Source organism: Stegostoma tigrinum, chromosome 44 (genome assembly GCF_030684315.1).
Source record: "Stegostoma tigrinum isolate sSteTig4 chromosome 44, sSteTig4.hap1, whole genome shotgun sequence".
Taxonomy (NCBI): domain Eukaryota; kingdom Metazoa; phylum Chordata; class Chondrichthyes; order Orectolobiformes; family Stegostomatidae; genus Stegostoma; species Stegostoma tigrinum.
In genome coordinates this window covers 11,799,034-11,814,045 of record NC_081397.1, presented here as the reverse complement: position 1 = coordinate 11,814,045, position 15,012 = coordinate 11,799,034, and the positions used below count along the sequence as shown (strand labels likewise).

General features: G+C 48.0%; 1 long non-coding RNA gene across 1 annotated transcript in view; it reads right to left on the bottom strand.

The window, feature by feature from the left end:
• Positions 1–10,143: 10,143 nt before the first annotated feature.
• Positions 10,144–15,012, bottom strand: part of LOC132206948 (uncharacterized) — a 31,084-nt gene continuing 26,215 nt past the window's right edge. The window contains exon 6 of the long non-coding RNA XR_009443230.1: positions 10,144–10,184. This is a non-coding gene — a long non-coding RNA (uncharacterized LOC132206948). The remainder of the gene's footprint in view (positions 10,185–15,012) is intronic.

Here is a 15,012-nt window from a genome sequence, read left to right as displayed (position 1 = left end):
AGGAGGAGGTGGAGGGTGGGGGAAGAGGAGGAGGAGGGTGGGGGAAAGGATGAGGCGGTGGGGGGGGGAAGGAGGAGGCGGCGGGGGGGGAAGGAGGACGGGGCTCGGGGGGGAAAGGAGGACGGGGAAGGAGGAGGGGGGGAAGGAGGAGGGGGGGAAGGAGGAGGGGGGGAAGGAGGAGGGGGGGAAGGAGGAGGGGGGAACGAGGGGGGGGGAGAACGAGGGGGGGGGAGAACGAGGGGGGGAGAACGAGGGGGGGGAGAACGAGGGGGGGGAGAACGAGGGGGGGAGAACGAGGGGGGGAGAACGAGGGGGGGGAGAACGAGGGGGGGAGAACGAGGGGGGGGAGAACGAGGGGGGGAGAACGAGGGGGGGAGAACGAGGGGGGGAGAACGAGGGGGGAGAACGAGGGGGGGAGAACGAGGGGGGGAGAACGAGGGGGGGAGAACGAGGGGGGGAGAACGAGGGGGGGGGAAGGAGGGGGGGGGGGAAGGAGGGGGGGAAGGAGGGGGGGGAAGGAGGGGGGGAAGGAGGGGGGGAAGGAGGGGGGAGGAGGGAAGGAGGGGGGGGAAGGAGGAGGGGGGGGAAGGAGGGGGGGAAGGAGGGGGGGGAAGGAGGGAGGGAAGGAGGGGGGGGAAGGAGGGGGGGAAGGAGGGGGGGGAAGGAGGGGGGGGAAGGAGGGGGGGAAGAGGGGGGGGAGAGGGGGGGAAGAAGGGGGGGAGAAGGGGAGGGTGGGAAGGGGAGGGTGGGAAGGAGGGGGGGAAGGAGGGGGGGGGGAAGGAGGGGGGGGGAATGAGGGGGGGGGAATGAGGGGGGGGGAATGAGGGGGGGGAATGAGGGGGGGGAATGAGGGGGGGAATGAGGGGGGGAATGAGGGGGGGAAGGAGGGGGGGGAAGGAGGGGGGGGAAGGAGGGGGGGGGAAGGAGGGGGGGGAAGGAGGGGGGGGGAAGGAGGGGGGGGGAAGGAGGGGGGGGAAGGAGGGGGGGGAAGGAGGGGGGGAAGGAGGGGGGGGAAGGAGGGGGAGGAGGGGGGGGAGGGAGGGGGGGAGGGGGGGGGGGAGGGGGGGGGGGAGGGGGGGGGAGGAGGGGGGGGAGGAGGGGGGGGGAGGAGGGGGGGGAGGAGGGGGGGGAGGAGGGGGGGGAGGAGGGGGGGGAGGAGGGGGGGGGAGGAGGGGGGGGGAGGAGGGGGGGGGGAGGAGGGGGGGGAGGAGGGGGGGGGAGGAGGGGGGGGGAGGAGGGGGGGGGAGGAGGGGGGGAGAGGAGGGGGGGAGAGGGGGGGGGGAGAGGAGGGGGGGGAGAGGAGGGGGGGGAGAGGAGGGGGGGGAGAGGAGGGGGGGAGGAGGGGGGGAGAGGAGGGGGGGGAGAGGAGGGGGGGGAGAGGAGGGGGGGGAGAGGAGGGGGGGGAGAGGAGGGGGGGAGATGAGGGGGGGAGATGAGGGGGGGAGATGAGGGGGGGGAGGAGGGGGGGGAGGAGGGGGGGGAGGAGGGGGGGAGGAGGGGGGGAGGAGGGGGGGAGGAGGGGGGAGGAGGGGGGGAGGGGGGGGGAAGGAAGGGGGGGGGAAGGAGGGGGGTGGGGGGGGATGGAGGGGGTGGTGGGGAAGGAGGGGGGTGGGGGGGAAGGAGGGGGGTGGGGGGGGGAAGGAGGAGGAGGGAGGTGGGAGGTGGGAGGAGGAGGAGGAGGAGGGTGGGGGGGGAAGGAGGGGGGTGGGGGGGGGGAAGGAGGAGGAGGGAGGTGGGGAGGTGGGAGGAGGAGGAGGAGGGTGGGGGGGGGGTGTACTTTTAAACTCCAATTTTCCTTCGGTATTATTGGAGAGGTGAGCCTTTTTGCAAGCACGGAAAGTCTCCACCAGTTTATGCTAAACTTGAGGAACTGTAAGTTTCACAAATATGTTCCTATTAAACACTCATTCCTATTGAAGCAGTATTAAGCTAAATTTGTTCAACTAGACAGCAGAAATGGTCAATATTTTAAAAGCAAGTAAGTACTTTGAAGAGGAGTCACTCTTCGAACTAAATTCCATCTTGGTGTGTGAGAGTCCATCGGTTCCTCACGCTCACCGAACCATTCAAACTGTCATGCAATTACTGAAACACACAGACAAAAAACATGAATGTTCACAGTCACCAAGATTTTGACAGTGATTTGGAATTTGTATTCAATACCTGCTGGGAGAAATCTGTTCCAATCTGGATCGTACTCACTTATCACCATCCCACCTACCTTCCCCAGCACCTCCACCCTCTCCATGCTATTTGTTTCTGAGCTCCCTTCCACCCTCCATTTTGGAGGAAGGGTCCTAACCCAAAATCTCAACTTTCTTGAGCCTCTGATGCTGCCTGCCTGTTGTGTTCCTCCAGCTCTACAATGTGTTATCTCAGACACCAACATTGGCAGTTCTGACTATCTGAATAGCTCATTCTCACCTTGTAACAAGTGATTTATATCCATTTTCTTTTCAGATTACACATGTACATGTATATACATAAATATACATGTGACACTTTTACGCCTGAACCACGAACCGAGAGGATTTTTAAAATAGTCTCTTCAAATCTGCATGCAAGAGAAATCATCAAGGTCATAATTTTCATTTAGGAATCACTTCAACATTCAAAGTACTCAGTCAGTGTCCCATTTCCTTGACCAGTCAATTTGTTGCGAATATTTCTTGCAAAAGGAAACTATAACAGCAATTATATTTTATCATCAAGTTCTTCATTGCATCACCAATATTTCCTTGTCTGTTTGAAACTTAAGATAATGAAATAATCATGGACAGATTGGCCAACAATGTAATTTCATGTGTGTTATGGCAACTGAAAATCACCACCATTGAAGAGTGTTCTTTCAAATGTTGTTATCATACAAGAGCACTTTTGGAGATGCAGTGATGAATATAATATATGCTTACTTAATTCCAAAGTATAACTTCACAATTAAAAAGAAGCGAAGAATCTCTTTACATCGTCATGCTTGTAGATTGCTACTAGTCAATGGAAATCGTTCAGAACAATTATTTATTTCCAGATCAAAGGAAGGGTGCACATTTCATTTTTACATCTCATCCAAGAGAGAAAAAAAAAACACCTTCACCAATGCATTGTCAAACAATAAGACTCACTAAAAATGTCATTTGGCACATTGAATTTCCTCCACCATTCGGTGAAATCATGGTTGGTCTCATTGCATTTATTATTATACAACATTTCCACCAAAGCCTCCTTATACCTCATACATTCCAATCCAAGCAACATCCTGGTAAATCTCTGTTTCTCTGTCATGCCTTGTCTTTCTAATATTTTTGAGTCATCTACCTAATTTAGCCACAGCACATTCACCTCTTTCCTCCAAGTCATGAATAAACAAGCTCAAGAGCTGTGGTTCCTTCAGTGCTACCTCATTTCTGACTGACAAGCCAACCCTGACATCTCTGTCCATTCGCCTGTTCTTTCTAGAGGGCATGTATCATTGGATATTTAGTTGCCAAAACGTATCCCCTAACAACCACCTCTCTGTGACACCCAGAACAATGTATCTGTCAATTTCAATCGGCACCACAAACTCATTCACTTTGTTTCATACACTCCCTGCAATTAAATACAAGACCTTCAGTCTGGCATTTCCAGGGTGGCCACTCTTCTTGTTTGCTGCACCTGAAAGGAGACTCCTGACCATTTCCATACTTTTTATCCTATTACTTGCTCTGGAAACTTTGCTGAGCACTTACCAGCTTCTAACTTTTTCCATAATTTTCCATGCAACTGAACTCACCCACTCCACACTTTTTACTTTAATGCCCTACCCCGAGACCTAGCTATGTCTTTTGCCAGGACACTTGTCCCAAAATGATTCTGGTCGAGTCTGTACCACCGGAACAACTTCCTCCTTCCCCAAAGCGATGCCAATGTCCCATGAATTCAAACACATTTCTGCCATGCCACCATTTGAACAATGCATTTACATCTTTAATTTTGTTCACACCGTGCCAAATTGCTCAGATAAGAATCCAGAGATTATAACCTTTCGGGTTCTGCTTTCTCACCTCAGTGCTCATAATCCCTCAGCAGAACCTCTTTCCTCTTTCTTCCATATCAATGGTACATGTGTGTACCATGATAGCTGGATTTCTACTCCTCCCACTTCAAGTTCCTTTGTTGCTGAGATGGAATACCCTGAACCTAGGCACCAGGCAGGCAACACTACTTTCGAGACTCTCGATCCTAGTCACAACGAACAGTGTTCATTCCCCTAACTACACTGCCTCTGATTATAACTACATAGAACATAGAAAAGCACAGCATAGTGCAGGCCCTTCAGCCCACGATGTTGTGCCGTGGAATATTCCTAATCCAAAAATAAAATAACCTAACCTACATTCCCCTCAATTCACTGCTGTCCACGTGCATGTCCAGGAGTTGCTTAAATGTCACTACCGACTCCGCTTCCACGACTACCACTGGTAAACTATTCCATGCGCTCACAACTCTCTGGGTGAAGAACCTCCCTCTGACGTCTCCTCTATACCTTCGTCCGACCACCTTCAAACTATGACCCCTCGAGGCAGGCAAACCTGGCCTGGGGAAAAGTCTCTGCCTATCGACTCTATCCATGCCTCTCATTATCTTGTGATCAGGTCACCTCTCTTCCTCCTTCTCTCCAGAGAGAAAAGTCCAAGCTCAGTCAACCTCTCCTCGTAAGACAAGCCCTCCAGTCCAGGCAGCTCCTGGTAAACCTCCTTTGCATCCTCTCCAAAGCCTCCACATCTTTCCTATAACAGGACGACCAGAACTGGACACAATAATCCAAGTGAGGTCTCACCAGGGTTTTGTACAGCTGCAGCATAACCTCGCGGCTCTTAAACTCGATCCCCCTGTTAATGAAAGCCAAAACACTATATGCCTTCTTAACAACCTTACCCACTTGTGTGGCAACTTTGAGCGAGCTACGCACTTGAACACCAAGATCCCACTGTTTCTCCACAGTGCCGAGAATCCTGCCTTTAATCCTATATTCAGCATTTAAGTTCAACCTTCCAAAATGCATCACTTCGCATTTATCCAGGTTGAACTCCATCTGCCATTTGTCAGCCCTGCTCTGCATACTGTCAATGTCTCGCTGAAGCCTGCAATCGCCCTCAATACTATCAACGGCACCTCCAACCTTTGTGTCATCAGCAAACATACTAACCCACCCCTCAACCTCCTCGTCCAAGTCATTCATAAAAACTACAATCAGCAGAGGCTCAAGAACAGAGCCTTGCGGGACACCACTCAGCACTGACCTCCAGGCAGAATACTTACCATCTACAACCACTCTCTGCCTCCTGTCAGCCAACCAATTCTGAATCCAGACAGCCAAATCACCCTGTATCCCATACCTCCTGGCTTTATTAATGAGCCTGCCATGGGGAACCTGATCAAATACCTCGCTGAAGTCCATGTACACCACATCCACTGCTCGACCCTCGTCAACCTGTCTCGTACTTCCTCAAAGAATGCAATAAGATTTGTAAGGCATGACCTGCCCCTCACAAAGCCATGCTGACTCCCTTTAATCATGCTATGCTTTTCCAAATAGTCATCAATCCTATCCCTCAGAAATCTCTCCAAAATCTTGTTGACCACAGACCTCAGACTGACGACTGACTGGTCTGTAATTTTCAGGGATTTCCCTATTCCCTTTCTTGCAAAAAGGAACAACATTTGCCTCCTTCCAATCTTCCGATACGACTCCCATGGAGAATGAGCAAGCAAAGATCTTCGCCAGCGGCTTAGCAACCTCCTTTCTCGCTTCCCGGAGCAACCTAGGATAAATCTGATCTGGTCCTGGGGACTTATCAATCTTAATGTTTGCCAAAATTCCAGCACATCAACTTCCTCAATCTTGATCTGTTCAAGCCTGTTTTCCTGCTCCTCAAAGTTCTCATTCACAACAACGTCCCTTTCCTTAGTGAAAACCAAAGCAAAAAACTCATTTAGGGCTTCCACTATCTGCTCAGACTCCACGCACAAGTTCCCTACGCTATCCCTGATCGGCCCTACCTTCTCCCTGATCATTCTCTTATTCCTCACCTATGAGGTAAAATGCCTTCGGGTTCTCCCTAATCCTTCCTGCCAAGCCTTTTTCCTGCCCCCTTCTGGCCCTCCTCAGCCAGTTTGGAGCTCCTTCCGAGCAAGCCTGTAATCCTCTAAAGCTGTGCTGGACCCTTGCTTCCTCCACCTTACGAACGCTGCCTTTTGCTTTTTGACAAGAAGCACCTCTGTACCCGTCATCCAAGGTTCTTTAATCTTAGCCCTTCTTACCTGTCTCAGAGGAACAAATTTATACATCACTCGCAACAACTGCTCCTTAAACCGCCTCCACATGTCTGCTGCGCCCTTTCTGTGTAACAATTGGTCCCAATCTCTACATCCCAACTCCTGTCTGATAGCGTCATAGTTTCCTTGACCCCAGTGAAATATCTTCCCCTGGTAACTGCTCCTTTCCCTTTCCATGGCTATGGTAAATGGGAGGCTCTTGCGGTCACTGTCGCCAAAGTGTTCTCCCACCACGAGATCTGACACCTGTCCTGGCTCATTGCCGAGCACCAAATCCAAAATGGCCTCCCCCCTCGTCGGCCTGTCCACATACTGAGTCAGGAAACCCTCCGGAACACACCTGACAATAACGGCTCCATCCAAACCATCTGCACTAAGGAGGTTCCAATCTATATTGGGAAAGTTGAAGTCACCCATAACAACAACCCTGATACGTTTGCACTTTTCAACAATAGGCCGGCCAGTGAGGTCTTCGATCTCCCAACTGCTATTTGGGGGTCTGTAGAACACCCCCAGTGAGGTGGCTGCTCCCTTGCTGTTCCTAACTTCCATCCATACTGACTCAGTCGATAACCCTTCCTCGGCAACCTCAGTCCATACCACCTCAATAGACGAGTCCTCCTCAAAAGTTCTTTCAGCCACCGTTATACTGTCATAGAACATAGATCATTACAGCACAGCACAGGTCCTTTGGCCCTCGATGTTGTGACGACCTGTCATACCGATCTGAAACCCATCTAACCTACACTATTCCATGTACGTCCATATGCTTATCCAATGATGACTTAAATGCACCTGAAGTTGGCAAATCTATTACCGTTGCATGCAAAGCATTCCATTCCCTTACTACTATTATAGTATATCCTATTAGGCGCCCTATTATAGAAAAGATGTGGATGCTTTGGAGAGGGTTCAGAGGAGGTTTACCAGGATGCTGCCTGGACTGGAGGGCTTATCTTATGAAGAGAGGTTGACTGAGCTCGGTCTCTTTTCATTGGAGAAAAGGAGGAGGAGAGGGGACCTAATTGAGGTATACAAGATAATGAGAGGCATAGATAGAGTTGATAGCCAGAGACTATTTCCCAGAGCAGAAATGGCTAGCACGAGGGGTCATAGTTTTAAGCTGGTTGGTGGAAAGTATAGAGGGGATGTCAGAGGCAGGTTCTTTACGCAGAGAGTTGAGAGAGCATGGAATGCGTTGCCAGCAGCAGTTGTGGAAGCAAGGTCATTGGGGTCATTTAAGAGACTGCTGGACATGCATATGGTCACAGAAATTTGAGGGTGCATACATGAGGATCAATGGTCGGCACAACATTGTGGGCTGAAGGGCCTGTTCTGTGCTGTACTGTTCTATGTTCTATGTTCTATGTTCTACTCTCTGAGTAAAGAAACTACCTCTGACATCTGTCCTATATCTTTCACCCCTCAATTTAAAGCTGTGTCCCCTCGTGCTCGCCGTCACCATCCTAGGAAAAACACTCTCATATCCACCCTATCTAACCCTCTGATTATTTTATATGTTTCAATTGTCACCTCTCAACCTTCTTCTCTCTAACGAAAACATCCTCAGGTCCCTCAGCCTTTCCTCCATACCAGGCAACATCCTAGTAAATCTCATCTGCACCCTTTCCAAAGCTTCCACATCCTTCTTATAATGCAGCGACCAGAACTGTACACAATACTCCAAGTGCGGCCGCACCAGAGTTTTGTACAGCTTCACCATAAGCTCTTGGTTCCGGAACTCGATCCCTCTGTCAATAAAAGGTAAAACACTGTATTCCTTCTTAACAGCCCTGTCAACCTGGGTGGCAACTTTCAAGGATCTGTGTACACGGACACCAAGATCTCTCTGCTCATCTACAATACAAAGAATCTTACCATTAGCCCAGAACTTTGCCTTTCGGTTACTCCTACCAAAGTGCACCACCTCACACTTGTCTGCATCAAACACCATTTGCCACCTCTCAGCCCAGCTCTGCAGCTTATCTATGTCTCTCTGCAACCTACAGCATCCTTCGTCACTATCCACAACTCCACCGACCTCAATGTCGTCTGCAAATTTACTAACCCATCCTTCTGTGCCCTCATCCAGGTCATTTAAAAAAATGACAAACAGCGGTGGACCCAACACCGCCCCTTGCGGTACACCACTAGTAACTGGTCTCCAGGATGAACATTTCCCACCAACTGCAGCCCTCTGTCTTCTTTCAGCAAGCCAATTTCCGATCCAAACTGCTATATCTCCCAAAATCCCATTCCTCTGCATTTTGTAAAATAGCCTACTGTGGGGAACCTTATCAAACGCCTTGCTGAAATCCATATACACGACATCAACCGGTTTACTCTGATCTGTTTTTCACCAACAAAGCCACACCTCCCCCTCTTTTACCACCTTCCCTTACCTTAATGAAAGATCTCAACCCTGGAACCTGCAACATCCATTCCTGACCCTGCTCCATCCATGTCTCTGAAATGGCCACAACATCGAAGTCGCTGACTTGGGAGCAGGTCAGGGCTGCAGAGTCATGCTGCTGTGAGCGGGTCAGGGCTGGAGGGGCAGGTCGCTGTGAGCGGGTCAGGACTGCAGGGGCATGTCGCTGGGAGCGGGTCAGGACTGCAGGGGCATGTCGCTGGGAGCGGGTCAGGACAGAGGGGGCAAGTCGCTGCAAGCGGGTCAGGACAGAGGGGGCAAGTCGCTGCAAGCGGGTCATGGCTGCAGGGCAAGTCGCTGTTAGTGGGTCAGGGCTGCAGGTGAAATTTGTTCAGGTGAATTCAAATATGAAATTATACGAAAGACAGCAAGGAATTTAAAGCATCAAGAGGAAAGGGATTTGGAATAGAGCATTAGTTCGTGGGAATGGAGCAGTGCTTCGAATATTGCCTTCAGTTTTGGTCGCTTCATTATAGGGAGGATGTGGAAGCTTTAGAGGGGGTGTAGCGGAGATTTAGCAGGATGCTGCATGGAATGGACGGCACGTCTTACGAGGTAGGGTTGAGGGGGCGAGGACTTTTTTCATTGGAGCAAAGAAGAATGATAGGTGACTTGGTAGAGGTATGCAAGATGATGAGAGGCATAGCTGGAGTGGATAGTCAGAGATTTTTTCCCAGAGCAGAAATGACTATTACGAGGGGGAGAAATTTTAAGGTGACTGGAGGAAGGAATAAGGGAGATGTCAGAGGTAGGTTCTTTACACAGAGAGTGGTGGGTGTGTGGAATGCACTGCTGGCAGTGGGAGTGGAGTCAGATACATTTAGAGACTCTTAAGCAACTCTTGGATAGGCACTTGAAGGATAGTAAAATGAAGGGTATGCAGGGTAGTTTGATCTGAGTGGGATAATAGGTCGGCACAACATTGCGGGCTGAAGGGCCTGTACTGTTCTTTGTTCTACGTTCAGCCAAAGGTTCTTTTCTTTTGAGGAGAGGGCAATTGATTGTAGTTTTTAAAGACAGAATTGGAGGACAGAGAAAGATATCAAGGAAGGTTGCACGTTAGTGACAGTATCAACAAGTCCACAGCAGATGCACTCTCAGTAACTACACTGCTTTCAAGGCGAGAGGATCAATGATATCAGTTAAGCCCCCCTTGTTTTTGTATTGTGTACTTCTGATGTATGCGCAAATGGACAACCTCACTCTCCTGCTAAGCTGCAGAATGAATAATGCTGCAATATTTGTCAACCCCCAAATGGGCATTGATACATTCGTAAATCTCACATCAATAAACTTACATCTCAAGGTTCTCACCTTCTAGGACTGTTTGTAGTGGTAAATAACCCAAGCGAGGATGTTTGGCAAACTACTTCTTTGATCTGAAGTTATTTTTCAGCACCTTGGTGAAATCACACACATCGTCACCTGATGTGGTCTAAAAATGTAATATAAATCAAATTTAGTAAAGAATTAATAATGAAACAATCTACTCAACTCACTCTATAATCCACGCTATCCCTGCTAAATGTCTTTGAGGATGTAAAATTAAAGAGTCCAGGCGGAATATGAGTTGCTGTTCCTGCAACCTACGGGTGGCATCATTGGGGCACTGCAGGAGGCCCATGATGGACATGTCATCTAAAGAATGGGAGGGGGAGTGGAAATGGTTTGCGACTGGGAGGTGCATTGTGGCACTGCAGGAGGGAACCTGGGAACCCTGCAGCCTAATGGTATCAATGTGGACTTCACCAGTTTCAAAATCTCCCCTTCCCCCACCGCATCCCTAAACCAGCCCAGTTCTTCCCCTCCCCCCACAGCACCACACAACCAGCCCAGCTCTTCCCCTCCACCCACTGCATCCCAAAACCAGTCCAACCTATCTCTGCCTCCCTAACCTGTTCTTCCTCTCACCCATCCCTTCCTCCCACCCCAAGCCGCACCCCCATCTACCTACGAACCTCATCCCACCTCCTTTGCCTGTCCGTCTTCCCTGGACTGACCTATCCCCTCACTACCTCTCCACCTATCTTCTTTTCTCTCCATCTTCGGTCCGCCTCCCCCTCTCTCCCTATTTATTCCAGAACCCTCACTCCATCCCCCTCTCTGATGAAGGGTCAAGGCCCGAAACGTCAGCTTTTGTGCTCCTGAGATGCTGCTTGGTCTGCTGTGCTCATCCAGCCTCACATTTTATTATCTTGGATTCTCCAGCATCTGCAGTTCCCATTATCCTTGAAGATGGCAGGACAGGTTAACACGATGATCAAGAATGCAGACTGAGAACTTGCCTTTATCAGTCATGGCACAGATGGTTTCAGCTGGAAGGTTACGTTGGAATTGTATAGAACTTTGGTTAAGCCAAAGTTGGAATACTGTATGCAGTTCTCATCACCACACTGTTGGAAGGAGGTGATTGAATTGGAGAGGGTGCAGAGATTATTCACTCCGATATTGCCTGGGGCGGAGCACTTCAGCTATGAAGACTGGCTGGATAAGCTCAGTTTGTTGTCTTTAGAGCAGAGAAGGCTGAGGAGGGACGTGACTGAGGTGCAGAAGATTAGGAGGGGCAAGGTTAGCAAGCAGCTGTATCCTTAGTTGAAGGGTCAATAACAAGGAGACACAATTATGAGGTGAAGGGCAGGAGATGTAGAGGGGATTTGAGGAAAAATATTTTTACCCAGAGGGTGGTGGTAATCTGGAATGCACTACCCAGAAGGGTCGTTGAGACAAGAGAGCTCACAACTTGTAAAAAAGTACTGGGATGAGCACATGAAATTAAAGGTTATTCTCCAAGTGCTGCAAAGTGGGATTGGTGCAGTTAAGTTTGCATAGACTTGATTGGCTGAAGGGCCTTCTGTATGCCATATTCCCAAATTCAAATCATGTATCTATCTCCAAAAATCAGTGTCCTAATACTTGGGAAACTGCTAATAGGGATCTTCTAATCTATTTATCATAACTTGTTCCTTCTGTCCTTCAGCCATCTTTTTTAACCAAATTTGATAGTGACCTATATATTCCATGAATCTCAATTTTATAAATCAATCAGTCTTTTATGTGCACCTTCCCCTCATCCTTATCTAGGAAAGATTGCACTGCTTCATGAAGGCAGGCTAAAGTAATTCAGCATTACAGCCATACTCTGGTAGTATAATGACAGCATCAGTGACAGTACAATAAGTGCCTTATATCAATTGTTTCAAAACTGGGTTCTACAGTAGAGAGGTAATTGGAGATCTACAAACCAAATCATCTGTCATAACTTTAGATTAAATATATTGGAAAAAAGCATACTAACTGACGCGAGCTTCAATGGTGATAAATTAAATGTAACTAATTGGAACAGTAATATTCCTCATCCAACCTTGCTAAGCAATGCCTTTCTGCACGGATAGGCTGGAAAGCTGCAGTCAAGAACAGATATTCACTATTTATCATCAAGTCGAAACAATTCTGGAATGCTTTTATCTGTCATGAATGTTTAATTCCTGCAGTTTGAAACTCTCAACTATATGTAAATCATGAATATGTGATGTGAAAAATATACAAAAGGATCCAGACCTTTTCTTGATTTATCAGGCTAACAATAGAAGAGCATTTGGATAAAGTGGATATACATTATTAGTGCCCGTATCAAACACCAGTCCAGCGACTGACAGATATCACAGTTAGAAGCAAATACACACATCGGGACAGCACAGTGGCTCAGCGGGTTAGCACTGCAGCCTCACAGCACCAAGTACCCGGGTTCGATTCCAGCCTCAAGTAACTGTCTGTGTGGAGTTTGCACATTCTCCCTGTGTTTGCGTGGGTTTCCTCCGGGTGCTCCGGTTTCCTCCCACAGTCCAAAGATGCGCTGACTCGGTGGATTGGGCATGCTAAATTTCCCATAGTGTTCAGGGTGGTGTGTCGGTGATAGGGGGATGGGTCTGGGTGGGATGCTGCAAGGGCTGGTGTGGACTTCTTAGGCTGAAGCGCCTGTTTCCACACTGTAGGGAATCTAATCTCATCTCCATGATAAGCGTCAGGAAGTAGCTTTTTAAAAACATGATTAGAACACTTCTTTACACATAGCCCTTTGTATTATGAATATGCAATTAATAATAGATAGGTTAGTGATTGCTATTAATACGTAGGCATTCAATCAAAAAGGTTTGAGAACGATTGCCTACCTTAAAAGGTTAAACACTGGAAGGAGCTCACATTTAGAAGGTAGAAGGAACTATGCAAAACCCATCAGATACTTGGAGAATCACCAAGCAATACAAAATATACACTGCTCCTCAAACGGATTCAAAGAGGAAATTGGTTAATATGTTAGAGCATGTACGGTCATAGCAACAAGGAGCAGGAATAGCAAGGACAGTATTTGCTGCCCATCCATAGTTCCTCCAAATTGTTTGACTATTTCAGAGTGCAGTTAAGTGTCAACCACATTATTGTGGATCTGGAGTCATATGGAGGTGAGATCAAATAAGAATGGCAGAGCTCCTTTCTTAAAGAACATCAGTGAATGAGTCAAGTTTTTATAACGGTGAATAGTTTAACAGTGACAGTGTAACTATCACTGAGACCAGCTTTGTTTATGATTATATCAATTTCAGCATGTGTTGGATAACTGGCCCCCTCAAGCCGGCTTCACCATTCAAGAAGGTCGTGGCTGACTTGACTGCAATGTCAGCTCCACATTCCCACCTACCCCCAAAATTATATTGAACTGAATTCAAATTCCATCAGCTGTTACAGTGGAATTTAAGCCTATACTCTACAGCATTGTCCCAGGCCTCCGGATTACTAATCCTGTGACATTAATAGTGCTTCACTGACTACCCCAGCATGTCAATCCCCGTTCTGAGCATACTTCTTGGCTGAGGCGCCACATTTTCTGGAGTACAGAATTACAAAGTTCACCTCTCTGTGAGTGAAGAGGTTCCTCATCTATCGCTGTTGTTACATTTTATTCTGAGATTGATCTCAGGTTCTACAGCCTGATCTCTTAATTCAAATTTCAATAACTTGGCTTTTCAAATGCCCTGTCACATTATCCTTGCCAAGAGATTGAATGTTAATGTTATATATACAGCAGAACAAATGTCCATGTTGATTTTTCTTCATTTAAGTGCCGTCACCAATCTTATAGTCACCAATCTTATACAAGTGCATTTTGTCATGGGAGAGGTTGAATGAGCAAAATCGGACCTTCATTTCTTCCCCACCCCAGCCTCAAAAAGTTTTGTCTTCATTTCAAATTTTTCACATCCAATGGATAATTCTGTACCTTTCTGGTCCCTTCAAGAAGTGCATCCTACCCAAATTGTCCCGAGTGTCTCATCTTAAAAATGAGAATATTTTTTGATATCCTCACTCTCGAACTAATCCATTATATACTTAACATAGGATTCAGGTCTAGTTTTTTTTTCCCCCCGCCACTGTTTGTTTAACTTCCTGGCCAATGCCCCACGATTTCTCAAGAAACTATTAGTCTCTCTCTGTATCAGAACATTCTTCAAAAAACTAATACTTTCTCCAAATCTTGATATAACAACTGGCCAGTTTCGGTGCGAGATGAGTTCCACAGCGCAAACTCATACTTGAACCTTTTAGCCATATAAATCATTTGACAAGCAGATTCTAGGGAGTCAATCTGCAGGATCAAGTGACATCTGAAATGCTGTACATTTACTGCAAACAGTCAAGTTCAGTTTTTCTGGCTTCCACAAATCTTTGACAGCATGGCCGTGAGTGTGAATCACCGAGGTCTGGCCAAAATCAGTAAAATCCCTCTCCTTTTCTCATCTGAACACTGCCCCAGAGCAATGTCATGTGAATGCACTGCACTTTCCACATACATGGTGGCAATGCCCAGGTCTATCTCACCACCCCCTCATTCATTTCTTCCACTGTCTCTACATAACCGGACAGTTCCCATCTATTAAATCTGGTACAGAACGAAGCCATTATCTTTGGTCCTTGAAAGGACGTCTGCTTGCTAGCTACTGGTTTTCGTTGTACCCTTTGTTATTTTGACCCAGAGTTTAAATTCCGGCCACATAGGCCTGATGTCACAAAGTCTACTTATTTTCACATCCACAACATTTGGCCCCAGGTAAGTCCGTTAGTTTTGAAACCCGACCGCATTGATTAACTCTGAACATGACCATTCTGATGAATATCAAGTTGGCCTCCCAAGTTCTCCTTTTCTTTAACATGGCATCATTTAAAAGTCCATTGACTCTGTCTTAACACGCACCAAGTTCCATTCACCC